The sequence below is a fragment of the Schistocerca cancellata genome, chromosome 7, assembly GCF_023864275.1.
Source record: "Schistocerca cancellata isolate TAMUIC-IGC-003103 chromosome 7, iqSchCanc2.1, whole genome shotgun sequence".
Taxonomy (NCBI): Eukaryota; Metazoa; Arthropoda; class Insecta; order Orthoptera; family Acrididae; genus Schistocerca; species Schistocerca cancellata.
In genome coordinates, this window is record NC_064632.1 from 251,371,396 (window position 1) to 251,384,183 (window position 12,788).

General features: G+C 44.2%; 1 protein-coding gene across 4 annotated transcripts in view; it reads right to left on the reverse strand.

The window, feature by feature from the left end:
• The window catches only part of LOC126091909 (transcription factor AP-4), an 81,771-nt gene that overhangs the window by 57,391 nt on the left and 11,592 nt on the right, over positions 1–12,788 (reverse strand). The gene's annotated exons all lie outside the window — the stretch shown is intronic.

Below are 12,788 nucleotides of genomic sequence, written 5' to 3' on the forward strand. Positions count from 1 at the left end.
TGTTACCATCGCCAGGTCGAAGAATTGTACTGAAATAGTAGTGTCGTGCCACTGCGTCGGGCTCCCACTGCCAAGAACCCACAAATGACGTAGAATGGAGCTGCCGCAATGAATAGCGACAAAATCTAGTAGTATCAACTTGTTTAAGTGATGATTGTTATCTGGCAGCCAGCACTACCGATGCAACGGGACAAAAGCCGAAATTATGAAGGTGTGGGACGCCACGATGCGAACGAGAATTGCACATATTGAGGGCAACCTGATCATCATGCACTCCATCGCAGGTTTCAGAACACGGTCATTTCCATCTTTCGATGCATCCACATGCTTTATTTCTCGAAATTCTGTAATCCTAGTTTGCGTTATAAGGTCTTCTTCAATAACACGTATACTGACTGATTGGTGCTGTAACAATGTTGATGTTTTGGTGCTGAAACCTCGAGAAGAATTTGCTGTACATTTGCAGCACGATTGCTACCGAGTACAGCTGCTTTAAGCAGCGTATTACAGCAGACGCAAGGTCGTGCCCCGCACCCACCCGCCCGTGCAACCCACAGCCCGCGGACCGGTCTGGGCGCGTGGCTGAGGAAGCAGAAGCCAGACAAGTACGGCGCACCAGCTTGGCCCCATTTCGCCGGCGCCGCACTTCCGCGAGCCGCCTCCGCGCGTCTGGTCTGGTGCAGCGCGGGCAATCGATGCAGCGGCGGCGGCAGCAGCGGTTGGCGTACTCGCGGCGCGGCGCGTTTGTAATTTTCGCGTGCGTCTGGGAGCGGCGCGCCGGCGGCGGCGGCGCCGGATCGATGTCGCCATGGTGACGGCCGGGGGCGGGGGGACACGTCACCCCCGGCCGGCGCTTTTATTGAAAAATCGAAGGCGAGCGGCGGCGGCGGCGGGCGCGCCGGCCCAGCCTGGCCACGGCCAACGCGCCCCGCAGCGCCCGCCACAGCTGGCGCGCGGCGTAACCCGAGTACCCGCCGCCTCTGGGGCACGACATCCGGCCGAGACAGAAACCGGGGGCTATCACAATAAACGACACTGCCCGCGGCTTATTGCCTGTCCTCTTATCTGTTCATATGGCGAGGCAACAAACGCTTCCATCGCTATACAATACCACATATTTTCAAATAGCCGACGAAAATCAAAGGTTATAGAGAATAAAAATCTAGTCGTGACTTACTTCAATGGTCATTGTTTCAGCAATTAGCTCAACAACAAAGGAATAGTTTTCCTACATTTACGTCTACATACCTCAGCCATCTTAGAGAATGCGGAGGTGGGGTACCTTAACCCTTTATTTGGCAGTGTTGCTCTCAAGCAACATCAAATTTACGTTGGCCTTATAGGACAACAAACACTCCCCAGTGCCATTTACTGGCACTGTTGCCTCCAGGCAACGTTCCTTTACACACTGCGAAGCGCCAGTTGTTGTAATAGTTTAAGGTTTTCCACACGAGATGGCAGTTGTGTATTGGTGTTACAGATATCTCCTCGTGTTAGCAACAGGGGTCTCTTATTTTGGTTCTGAAAGAGTGGATTTCAATAAATTGGCAGTAATCTTAGCAGATTTTCTTCAAGAAATACCCAGAGGTGAGTTTACAGCAGAAATATTCCAATCTAATATTATTTTGAATTACGTAAATAGTATAAAACTTTTATGTTGCCTGTGAGCAACATTCCCCATAGTTGGGACATGTGCCATTAGTATTTTACATATGCTTACAGCGGATATTCATAACAATAAAATCGTGACATGTGCAAGCTCATTTTGTGGTGTCCGACCACTCTCAACAGTAAAATGATGGGACAGCAATGAAAAAAGAAGAATTGATGTGCCCTGTCCCAGTATTGTACGTCAGTACAACAAGCATATGGGAGGAGTTGATCTTGCTGGTATGCTGATAGAGCTCTACAGACTACCAATGAAAACTGGGTGTTTGTACATGAGATTGTTTGGATTTATGCTAGATCTGAGTGCTGTAAATGCCTGGCTAGTGTTTCGAAGAGAATCTCTGGACTAGAAGACCTCACTGAAGTCATTCAGGGCAGATATTGCCAATGGTTTGATGTTTTCAGGGAAAAGAAAAGTAGGAAGGCCCTCAATGGACATAACACCGCCACCAAAGAAGAGGAGGAAGTCAACAGCTCCGACTGTTACACAAGATGTCTGATTTGATAATACGGAGCATTAACCTATATACGGTCCCAAACGTCTTTGTCATTATTGTCCATCTGGATTTTCTACAGTCATGTGTTCAAAATGCAATCTAGTATTGTCCTTCGTTCCAAAGAGGAGCTGTTTCCAAAAATTCCATTGCAAGAAGAACTAGAAGGGAAAATGAAACAGTTCTACTACACAGCAGGAATGAATACATGTGTTTATAAATTAAATTATTCACGTACAGGAAACCTTTTGCTTGAGGTTATTGGCAAACACTTTTATTCTATAATATATATAAACGTGGTCTACTGCTGGCAATGTTGCTTGTAAACAACATTTCATAATTTTCATAATTTTTATCAAAAACGTCTAAAGCACTAAAAATTTTTGTTTGTTTTTATTTTCACCATTTGCCAAATAAAGGGTTAAACCACTATTAGTTGTTTACTTTCCTGTTCCACTAGCAAATAGAGTGAGTGAACGACGACTGGCTATATTCCTCCGCACGATCTCTTACTTTACCTTCAAGGTCTTTACACGAAATGTACAGCCAGCTTCAATTGCCTATTTTCTAAAACAGTCTGAATCCTTGCCTCCTGGGATTGTAATTCCAGTTAGCACTTCTGTAATACTCGTGGGATTATCAAACCTACCGGTAACAAATCTAGCAGCCCGCCTCTGAATTGCTTTGGTTTCTTCTTTTAATCTTCCCTCGTGCGGTCCAACACTCGAGCAGTACTCTAGAATGGGTCGCACTTGTACTCTATACACGGTCTCCTTTATAAATGGGCTACACTTTCCTAAAATTATCTCAATAAAACGAAGGATGATAATGAGTGACCACATGTCAGTCAATAGAGACCATTCCCACTGTGACGTCTTCCATATTCGTGAATCTGGCTCCTAGTGACTGCACTTTTGGGGTAAAGCATTCAACACCACCAATGAACTTCACGCAGTTGTACATCAGCGCCACTGGGACACCCCCAAAGAATGGTATGAGAGACAAATACATAAGCTGCCATTATGATGCCAAAAATGCACAGCACATTGGCGGGGAATACCTATAATATATTCTGAACTCGTTTATTCATTAAATGGTTTCTGTGAACACAAAAATTTTGTAGTGCCAATCATTTTTTAAAGCCACAGTTACCATGTCCTCCATAATGGAGGTGTGTTTGTACAATGCTCCTTTGTGAATGATTTAAATTTCGTGATTAAGAAAACTTCTTTCCTTTTGCTGTATTCTACTGCAACAACAGACTGGTCAACAAGTGACTTGACAGAAGCCTGCCACACTCGTCAAGATTATTGTAAAAAAAATAATTCGTACAAGCAAATTCCGACTGACAATTCTATAGATCAGTTTTAGATCTTCATGATGATTACCAACATGATTTTAATAAAATAATAGTAACAGTAGTAATAATTATTGTAATTTTCACTGATACTCTCCAACAGCAAAGGACCAAGCCAGTTAACTATTGGTAGGAATACCTGCACCTATTTACATTAACAAGCTGGAGAGCAACTTTGACATGTCATAGCTATCTCCGCAGAAACAAAATGTTAAAGCCAACACCGGCTTGGTAATTGCCTCTCTTGCCTGTAATCTATAACATACAGATATTGGAACAGGTAAGCACTCAAGAAGAAACTTTTCTGCAACTACGAAATAGCGCAAATGGTGAATGTGTCCTTAATATGAGACAGTGTCATTTGACGAAATGGGATTAAGTCCCGTAGTTATATGCTTCATATTTAAATATAAATGGATTAAGTGCTTAATGTATATAGTTTAGAAACAAGAAGCGAAACGTTCGTCAATATTATCCCATAAATCAAACAAAGACTTTACATATATATATATATATATAAAGGCAGAAGAAGTGGAAATCATAGGGATAGAAATTTAGCTACATGCAATCACATAACTAATAGAGGAGAAAACATTAGAAATGTGAATTCTGTACTGTAAGGCCGTGCGGGAACTTATCAATCTAAAATTGACCTGTAGTAGTTTGGCTTGTGCTTGATACCCAAACAGAGCCACGGGGCCGCGAAACCGAACTAACACCTACTGCTAACTGGTATATTACACCACGGTGTCGGTTGCGAATGTTTGCTGCGTGTCAGGTGTAGGGCGAGACAGCATGAGCAGCGTGGATGACGTTCCACGCTGAGTCAACGTCTCGCGGCAACTGGCAGCTTGTAAGTGCCCGCGGTGCGCGTGCTCTCACAACACAGCGACGTCATGTCCTCAGCTCATTTCGTAACCATGGAAACGAATGACGTTAGTTAAGACACGGCATATAAGGAAAGGTCCATACGACTGCAAGTCGCAACAGCATGTAACATTCTTCAACTGCCATGTCTTACGATTCCGGCTGCATAAAGCTTATTCACGCTGAACACCACGAGATCAACTTTTTGCAACAGAACTTCGTGACGCTCGCAGTCGCCAAAGTGGCCTCGTATTAAAAGACGGACCCCATGTCATTGAGCCACACGAAATAATAATTATACATCAGAGAACCAACAATGCCATGTACAGAATCCGACTACGTACCAACATGAATCGGATATTCCTGCAAATGACGTGCAAATTACTGAATTGTATATTTCTTGGATAAAGCTAGGAACACCGAGTCACATGGCAAATCTCGTAGTCACCTCAACACACTTATTACCTCTCGCCGCCACGCCTACACCAGTGCAACGTTTAGTATCTATGAACTTTTCGTGGGACCATCAATACACGACAAAGTAATAATCGTCGCCACAGCTGGTTTGCTTTCCAGCCAGTTCGTTGGAATTTCACGCAAACGAGAAGGAAGGCTAACGCAAGTTTTGTTACAGACGGAGGGAGTAGACTGATCTAAAATTAAAGTACCTCAACCCATTACTGCACATATTATAATAAAGATAGACGTGGCCGCAGTGATCACGAATGAGCTGCGCGTATATCACACGTTTACGTTGTGGATTAGTTTTGTTAACGTGAACATAAGTGAAATCATGGCCTTTGTGCTTTTAAATGCCGTCTTCAGTACAATTAGCGTTCTGATTCGCAATACATCATCTAGTAATTTCTTATCAGCACAATTTATTTCCGCTATATGCTCAGCACCTACGTTAGTTAATAGTACAACGTTCTTGAGAAGGAAATTACAGTGCTTAAACAGCACTTTCTTCAGAGTCAGTCGCAGAGGGCACGCAGACAGGCGAGCGCCTCGTAATTTGGGGCAAGGGCCCGGGCGGTGCGGCAGCGCCGTAGTAAAAACTCCAGCAGGCAGTAGTAATGACGTCAGCAAAAAGAAACGTCGATTGTTCCGTCTATCAGGCGGGGAGCAGGCGCGGCGCAGCGCTGTGAGCCCGCTGCCGCAGGAGTGGGGGATACAGCGGAAGGGGGAAGGCTGGGGGACAGGCGGGTGGCAGGCAGCGGCAGCCGGCTCTAATGGCGGCCGCCAGCTGACGACGCACGCGCGCCACGCCATGCCGCGCCACGCACGCACGCACGCACGCCCGGCGGCCCACGCCGCGCAGCGCCCTGCTCAAGCTTCGCCGATCCGAGCAGCGCGGCACCCATTGAGGGGCACGGTAGCATGTCAGCCCACACAGATCGACTATGCACTGAATCCGCTACGCAGTGCCACTTAACCCGAGGAATGACAAGAAGTGCGCATAAATCGTCGTAAAACAAAAGGGGCTATACTGCCTGATTACACCCTTGCGGGCTATTATTCACGTAACCACTACACAAATCAAGTTGTCGCGAAGGCAGATGTCATACAGATAACTGGGAAGAATTGGCTGTGAAACATACCCACAAAACACCCTCTTAGAAAACAAGCGCCCGACCAATTTTTGAAAAACGTATCGGCCTGTTGCCAACAGTACAAAGGGCTATTGCAATGACCTACAGTTTGCTCACCAATTGTCAAGTGGAAGACTGAACGAGAAAATGTTAATACATCACATAAAGACGCATCATATAATTTAGAGACCGTACATTTAAAAACTCGTCCTCCTAACGACATATGAACAGTGCGCAGAACCTGAAAAATCTGGAATTTCTGTGAGTCGTAGCGACAGTCTGCTGCCGTACGCCATCCGTGAATAGGGTGTAAAGCTTGTGCATTATGAGCTCCAAAATACAAATATGAATTTGAGTACGATGAACACTATACAATTTAGCCACAAATGCGTATCTTCAGAATGGTTAGAAATGGATCTTCACTGAACACAACTGCATTAAGAATGACTGTCGTGGATAAAGCAGCAACAGAAACACCAACCTGGGCAACAATAGTTACTCTAATATCACAAACGTACAACGGTTATAGTGACGAGACGTAGTCTAATACCTAATGCATTTTTAGTCAATTTGCAGCAAGATATTTCCGACATACAATTCAGAGTTGTAATCATAGGTGTCATCTCTTTACGAAACGACATGCAGGCAGCCTTTGCGAGCCGCACTCGCCACAGCCTTCAACTAGCAAAGTATAAGGGTAGCATATGTGATGGTTTGAGCAACTGTCCTAATTCCTTACTAGATTGAACTTTCCTAAATGCTGGGAGAAAGTGTCGAACTTTTCTTGGCATCATAAATGACATGAAATACAAAAACCATACTCTCTGTGACGTTACTGAGGAGGAAAATGTAGATCTCGTTATCTGGAAGATAATTAAATGGCTGTTTACTGATTATACTTCGGTAATCGATGCCTAGTTAAATTTATACTGATACGACCCCTTCTAGCGAAGTTTTTCATGGTGCGCACTGCCCAGTGTCTGCCAAATTTGCAAGAAATTTATTAACCGGCAGTGCTCAATTTGGAGAGCAAACGTATTACACCGGTATTTTAATGCAAACGTATTAAATGGTATTTCAATGCAGCGACCAAACCATACGTCGTATATAAAAATGGAGGTTGGAAATATAAGGGAGATGCGTCACGCGTCGTCCTTGTTGCGGCCATACCACGGCAGGTAAACAAACGGGGGGTGAGTGAGGGAGGGGTGGAGGGGGCGCCGCCTGTAGATCGATGGCTGGTGCGGAAGCTGCGGAAGGGTCGCCAGGCGTGCCCTGCCCTCGGCTGACCCGTGACCTTTATCCCGGCCTCCCGTCCACCCACACGCACGATACGCACTCGACGCTGACCAGCAAACCGCCGAAGGCCAAAAACTATGCGAACTGCCCACTATAAACCAACCAGTATTCTTCATATATGCATGTTTCATAAGCGGACACCAATTGAGTGTATCAATATGCACTTAGTTATACGAATTGTTAGCGTTTTCCGAGTTCCATTGTAAATGGCGACCTGAGTGCCCACAGTGTTCAGCAAACAGTGTCGGCTGCACGGGGGCGCAAGAACGATACAGATCGGCAATGCTGTACAAGAGAATTTCGCGCCCAGCACTCCTCCAAAAATCAGAATTCTTTGTTATGGCAAAGGTTCTTTGCAATTTAAAGGCGGGAAAACTGTGTAGCCGTGGTGAAACTTGTAAACAAACCCCAAAATAGCTTAGCGTAAATGATTCGCCGAACTTGCAACCCAACCCAGCACAACGTGCAAATATTTGCGAAATATTTTCAATTTAATTATTTAGGCCACTCAGTTGAGTAACGAAAACATGCAAATAAAAATGACGCTTGTAATTGGTACTTTATAACTGACGAGTGAGAAAATACACTTACATGAATGTGCAGTTTAAGTCTGATTCTTTAATTTGAGTTGGGATGTTCCGCTGGTATATTAGGACCCGTGTACTCTTCCAGATTCTAACCAATCAACAAGCCTATCCCGCAATGTTGTGGGAATGGCTTTTTGTGACCTAAAGCTAGCCCTGCCAGTCGACTTTGGGTCCAGCAGGATCGAAATTATGTTCCATCAGTGTACTAGAATTCTAAATTTATGGAACGCACGAAATTTCTCTAGCAGCTAGGTGGCGTTATTTTTAAGTACGTCCTTACGACGCATGAGGTGTACTGGAGAAACCATTGTATTACACATACGTGTTGATAATACCTCATTCAGAAATGCTCCCTCTCGAAACTTGGACAGCAAGCTACACCGCGATGCAGAGCGCCTCTCTTGCAGAGTCTGCCACTTCAGTTGGCTAAACATCTCCGTAACGCTATCACGCTTACCAAGTACCCCTGTGACGAAACAAGCCGCTCTTCTTTGGATCTTCTCTATCTCCTCTATCAACCCGACCTGGTACGGATCCAACACCGATGAGCAATACATAAGCATAGGTCGAACGAGTGTTTTGTAAGCCACCTCCTTTGTTGATGGACTACATTTTCTAAGGACTCTCCCAATGAATCTCAACCTGGCACCCGCCTTACCAACAATTAATTTTATATGATCATTCCACTACAAATCGTTCCGCACGCATACTCCCACATATTTTACAGAAGTAACTGCTACCAGTGTTTGTTCCGCTATCATATAATCATACAATAAAGGACCCTTCTTTGTATTTATTCGCAATACATTACATTTGTATATGTTAAGAGTCAGTTGTCACTCCCTGCACCAAGTGCTTATCCGCTGCAGATCTTCCTGCACTTCGCTGCAATTTTCTAATGCTGCAACTTCTCTGTATACTACAGCATCATCCGCGAAAAGCCGCATGGAACTTCCGACACTATCTACTAGGTCATTTGTATATATTGCGAAAAGCAATGGTCCCATAACACTCCCCTGTGGCACGCCAGAGGTTACTTTAACGTCTGTAGACGTCTCTCCACTGAGAACAACATGCTGTGGTCCGTTTACCAAAAACTCTTCAATCCAGCCACACAGCTGGTCTGATATTCCGTAGGCTCTTAGTTTATCAGGCGTCAGTGCGGAACTGTATCGAACGCCTTCCGGAAGTCAAGGAAAATGGCATCCACCTGGAAGCCTGTATCTAATATTTTCTGGGTCTCATGAACAATTAAAGCGAGTTGGGTCTCACACGATCGCTGTTTCCGGAATCCATGTTAGTTCCTACAGAGTAGATTCTCGGCTCAAAACCCGAAAATAGCCAGTTAACCTGAGATTAAATGAACAATACCCTTCTTCATAATTTCGCAAAGGTTTTAAATATATTCAATAGATACTGGCTCGAGATTTCATCAAAAAGACGTTTTGGAGCAACTACAATAAATTATGGATGTCTACATATGACGTGTTTAGAAAACTACACGTCAACTTAAGCTTCTTCGTGAACGAGTGTTAGTGCATTCTGTTAAACTTTGAGTTTTCACTGCACTGATAAAATCGAAGGAATGCAATGCAAGGAGCGGTTGGAATCTTGTTAACAACTATTCTGCAATGCGATAAAGAAAATCTTTATTAAATTACAATCGAACAGATTTCAGTTCCCATTGCAGACACGGCGACGAAGGTAACTCATACCGTGTAACCTAAAAATCTAACTTACAAACAACGAACGAATGGTGGGACTGTTAGCTGGGCAGGAGGAGTTAGAGCGGTGAGGGCAAGGAGAGTGTTTACGACGCACAAGCCAAGTGGGTCGACAGGTGCGCTCATTCAGCACCTGCCAAAAACAATACGTGTCTAGTCGTTTTCGCCGCCAAGGCCGACGAACACGATCAGTAGATGAGGCCACGTGCCTTTCTTTTTCATATATCAACACAACGGATGTCGCCAGTAGCGTTCTCAGACGACTACTACTACTACTACTACTACTACTACTACTACGACGACGACGACGACGACGACGACGACGACCACCACCAAGTTAACAGCAATCATAGAAACTTGTGTTACGCAAATTTAACCCACTTACAGGTACCCCTTCCCCCTCACATTATCTGTTACCTAAAAAACTCTCTCTTGCGACGGATTAACTTAGCTTTACCGCTCCATCATCCACTCCTACCCATTCGATTTAGAGTTTTCTTATTGTAAGAAATCGCGCTTAGTCTTCTTCCGCAAGCATCCAGAACGTATGAGGGTACTCCGCACAAAATGTACACTCTTACGTAGCTTCTAACTTCAGGCAATTACTATTCATTTACATGGTTGTCAGTCCCAGGGCGCGACCTTCCACTCATCTGTGACCAGTAACCTAGCAACCATTTACTTGGAATATAATTAAATAGCTAATGCGAAGGAAATATGTTAGGAAATGCGAGAAATACAATAAAAATACCCTTCACGTATAGTCGAGGGTGACAATGTACCAGGTAAATGGTTGTGATAAATGTTTCTAGCGGCACGCTGGCTGGCGCGGCGGTGCGCGACACGCCCCCGCAGGCCTACGTGTCGCGGGCCACGGCGAGCCTATCCTTGACACGGAGGGGTGGAGGCAGGTGCCCGTTCCTCAATTAGAGAACTCGCACTCGGCCAACCGACCTAGTAGCACACTTGCTGTGGTCACCTAGGCGACAAAAATTGCGGCGACACCGCCTTGCTACCCGAAACTGCTTCTCGATCATCACCCACGGTGGCTCATGACTTCGTCATAATTCTACATCGCCGCCAAACCTAACGCTATTTCGTTCGACGTAAACTATGAGGGTGTAACGCTATCTTAAAGACGCGATGGTTTTATTAATAAAAACCTAGACACTTCCATATTGCGAGGGAGGGTAAGCCACAATCTTGCATCTTCGGTGTAATCGCCAAGGTCTGAAGTTTTCTCCGCCCTTTCGCAACACGTATTGAAAACATTGGAGGCAGTCTGAGTTTCTTCACAATGCCGCGGTTGCTGAAATTCTATTTTATTCAAGGCCTTGGTGCTGTTCATCGAATAACTGGTCCATTACCGACGTTAAGGAGTCATACGTCTATACAGGTTGTCCGAAGAGGAATTGTCAATATGCAGGGATATGACACGAACTATGTCCCGAAGCAAGAAAGTCGAGAAACCAGCGGCTCTAAAATTTATACCTTAAGAGCTATGAGCACTAAATCTTCGATACTGTGAAATAAATCTCTTCTACTACAAGCTCTTTGCTTTCCATACTTTGGGATGCCGAAGTATGAGCCAAAAGAAAGAAAAAGTCAAGTATGGGCTCTAAAATGCATACCATAAGAGCGATATTTATTTTAAATTTTATTCTATTGGCTTTAAGTACGTGCCAATACAGCCTTCTCAACAGTGGCACGCCAATTATGGCGATACGGACGTAAGGACAACACAAGAACCAGTGCTTAGGAGATATGAGCGCTTGTTCAGTAGAAGAGATGCGTATCACAGTATCTAAGATAAATACTCTCAGCTCTTACGGCACACATTTTCAGAGTCCATGTTTACACAACCTTTTTGCTTGCAATGAACATTCCTATCATAGCGCTGTATAATTACCATCCATACTGGGATATCCTGTATACGCTATTACGATGGCTTCATAAGTAACGACAGGTATGCTGCTTAGGCCGGTATTTCATGTTTCTCTGTCAAAACTGATATGTCAAATATTTATGTCAAGGAAATTTGATCGTGTAATAGGCAACTTTGTGAAATCTCGACCGTCGTCAAATAAATATGATCAAACCTAGAGCCTCGCCGTAGATTTGATCATGAAAGTCGTTCGTCTTCTGTTCACTGCAATGTGAAATGTAACCGCTTGGAGTGCTGGTGTCGCTACAGCTATCTGGCATTCTGTAGCGTATTTTCTTTTTTCTTTTTTTTTTTTTTTTTTTGAACAAAACTACTCCGATTAGGGAGGGGTAAGGTGGGGGGAGGGGGTGAGCAAGAAACACAGTGCATGCTATGAATTGTGTGTTGATGAGCAGGTGGAATTTGCTGCAGGCGACATCTGTCCAAAATCACAACTACAGCCATCCACCACTAGATCTGGATACATCCAGGCAGCTTTTCAGCAAGCGGGAATAGAGGATGTGGTTACACTCTAAAATAAAAAAATCTTTCTTAGCTTTGCATTCTACTTTGTCTATTTTTGAACTCTGGATGCCACAAGTTCAAAAGCACTTCATCAGTTTCCTGCTCTTTTAAATTTTGTCGTTGTTGGAACACTAATTCCTTTTATTAAATTATTCAAAAAATAAAAAGTTCTTATTGCTCATTCTCTCCTGTATCAAGAAATCCCAGTACCACAGTTTGCCTATCTTCCATGGGTATAGCATTTCTCGAGAGAGTATTCTGTTTTGTAATATGAGAAGCCCCTTGACTGAACTAATACTGAAATACACTTTCATCCATTCGTAAGTTGACTTGACGTCCTCCACTTGCAGCTTTCGTAACAAATTTTGCTGAATGATTTTAATATCTCGACGTAACATCTATGGCTTCTAGTACGTTTCCTTTTTCCGCTGCTTTTATTCCAATTACACGCACAACGCAACTGTAGTACTACTAACTGCAGTGCATAAGTTGTTACCCGCTATCTTGAAATTTGACGAAAAATATGACGACAGTGTAATACCTCTGTTCCGCGCCACATCAAAGACCTTTGTCAAAGAAATACGATGGTGTAATACCGGTCTTAACAATACCAGTTTCAGTGAAGGTCATAGCCGCAGCGTCCCTGGGAACAGCACGCTGTGGAACGTAAACTATGTTGAAAGGTCCCCTTTGTCGGTCGGCCAAAGATTCACCAACCCCGCTCTGTGAGTGTCCAGTTAACGTAGTTCCC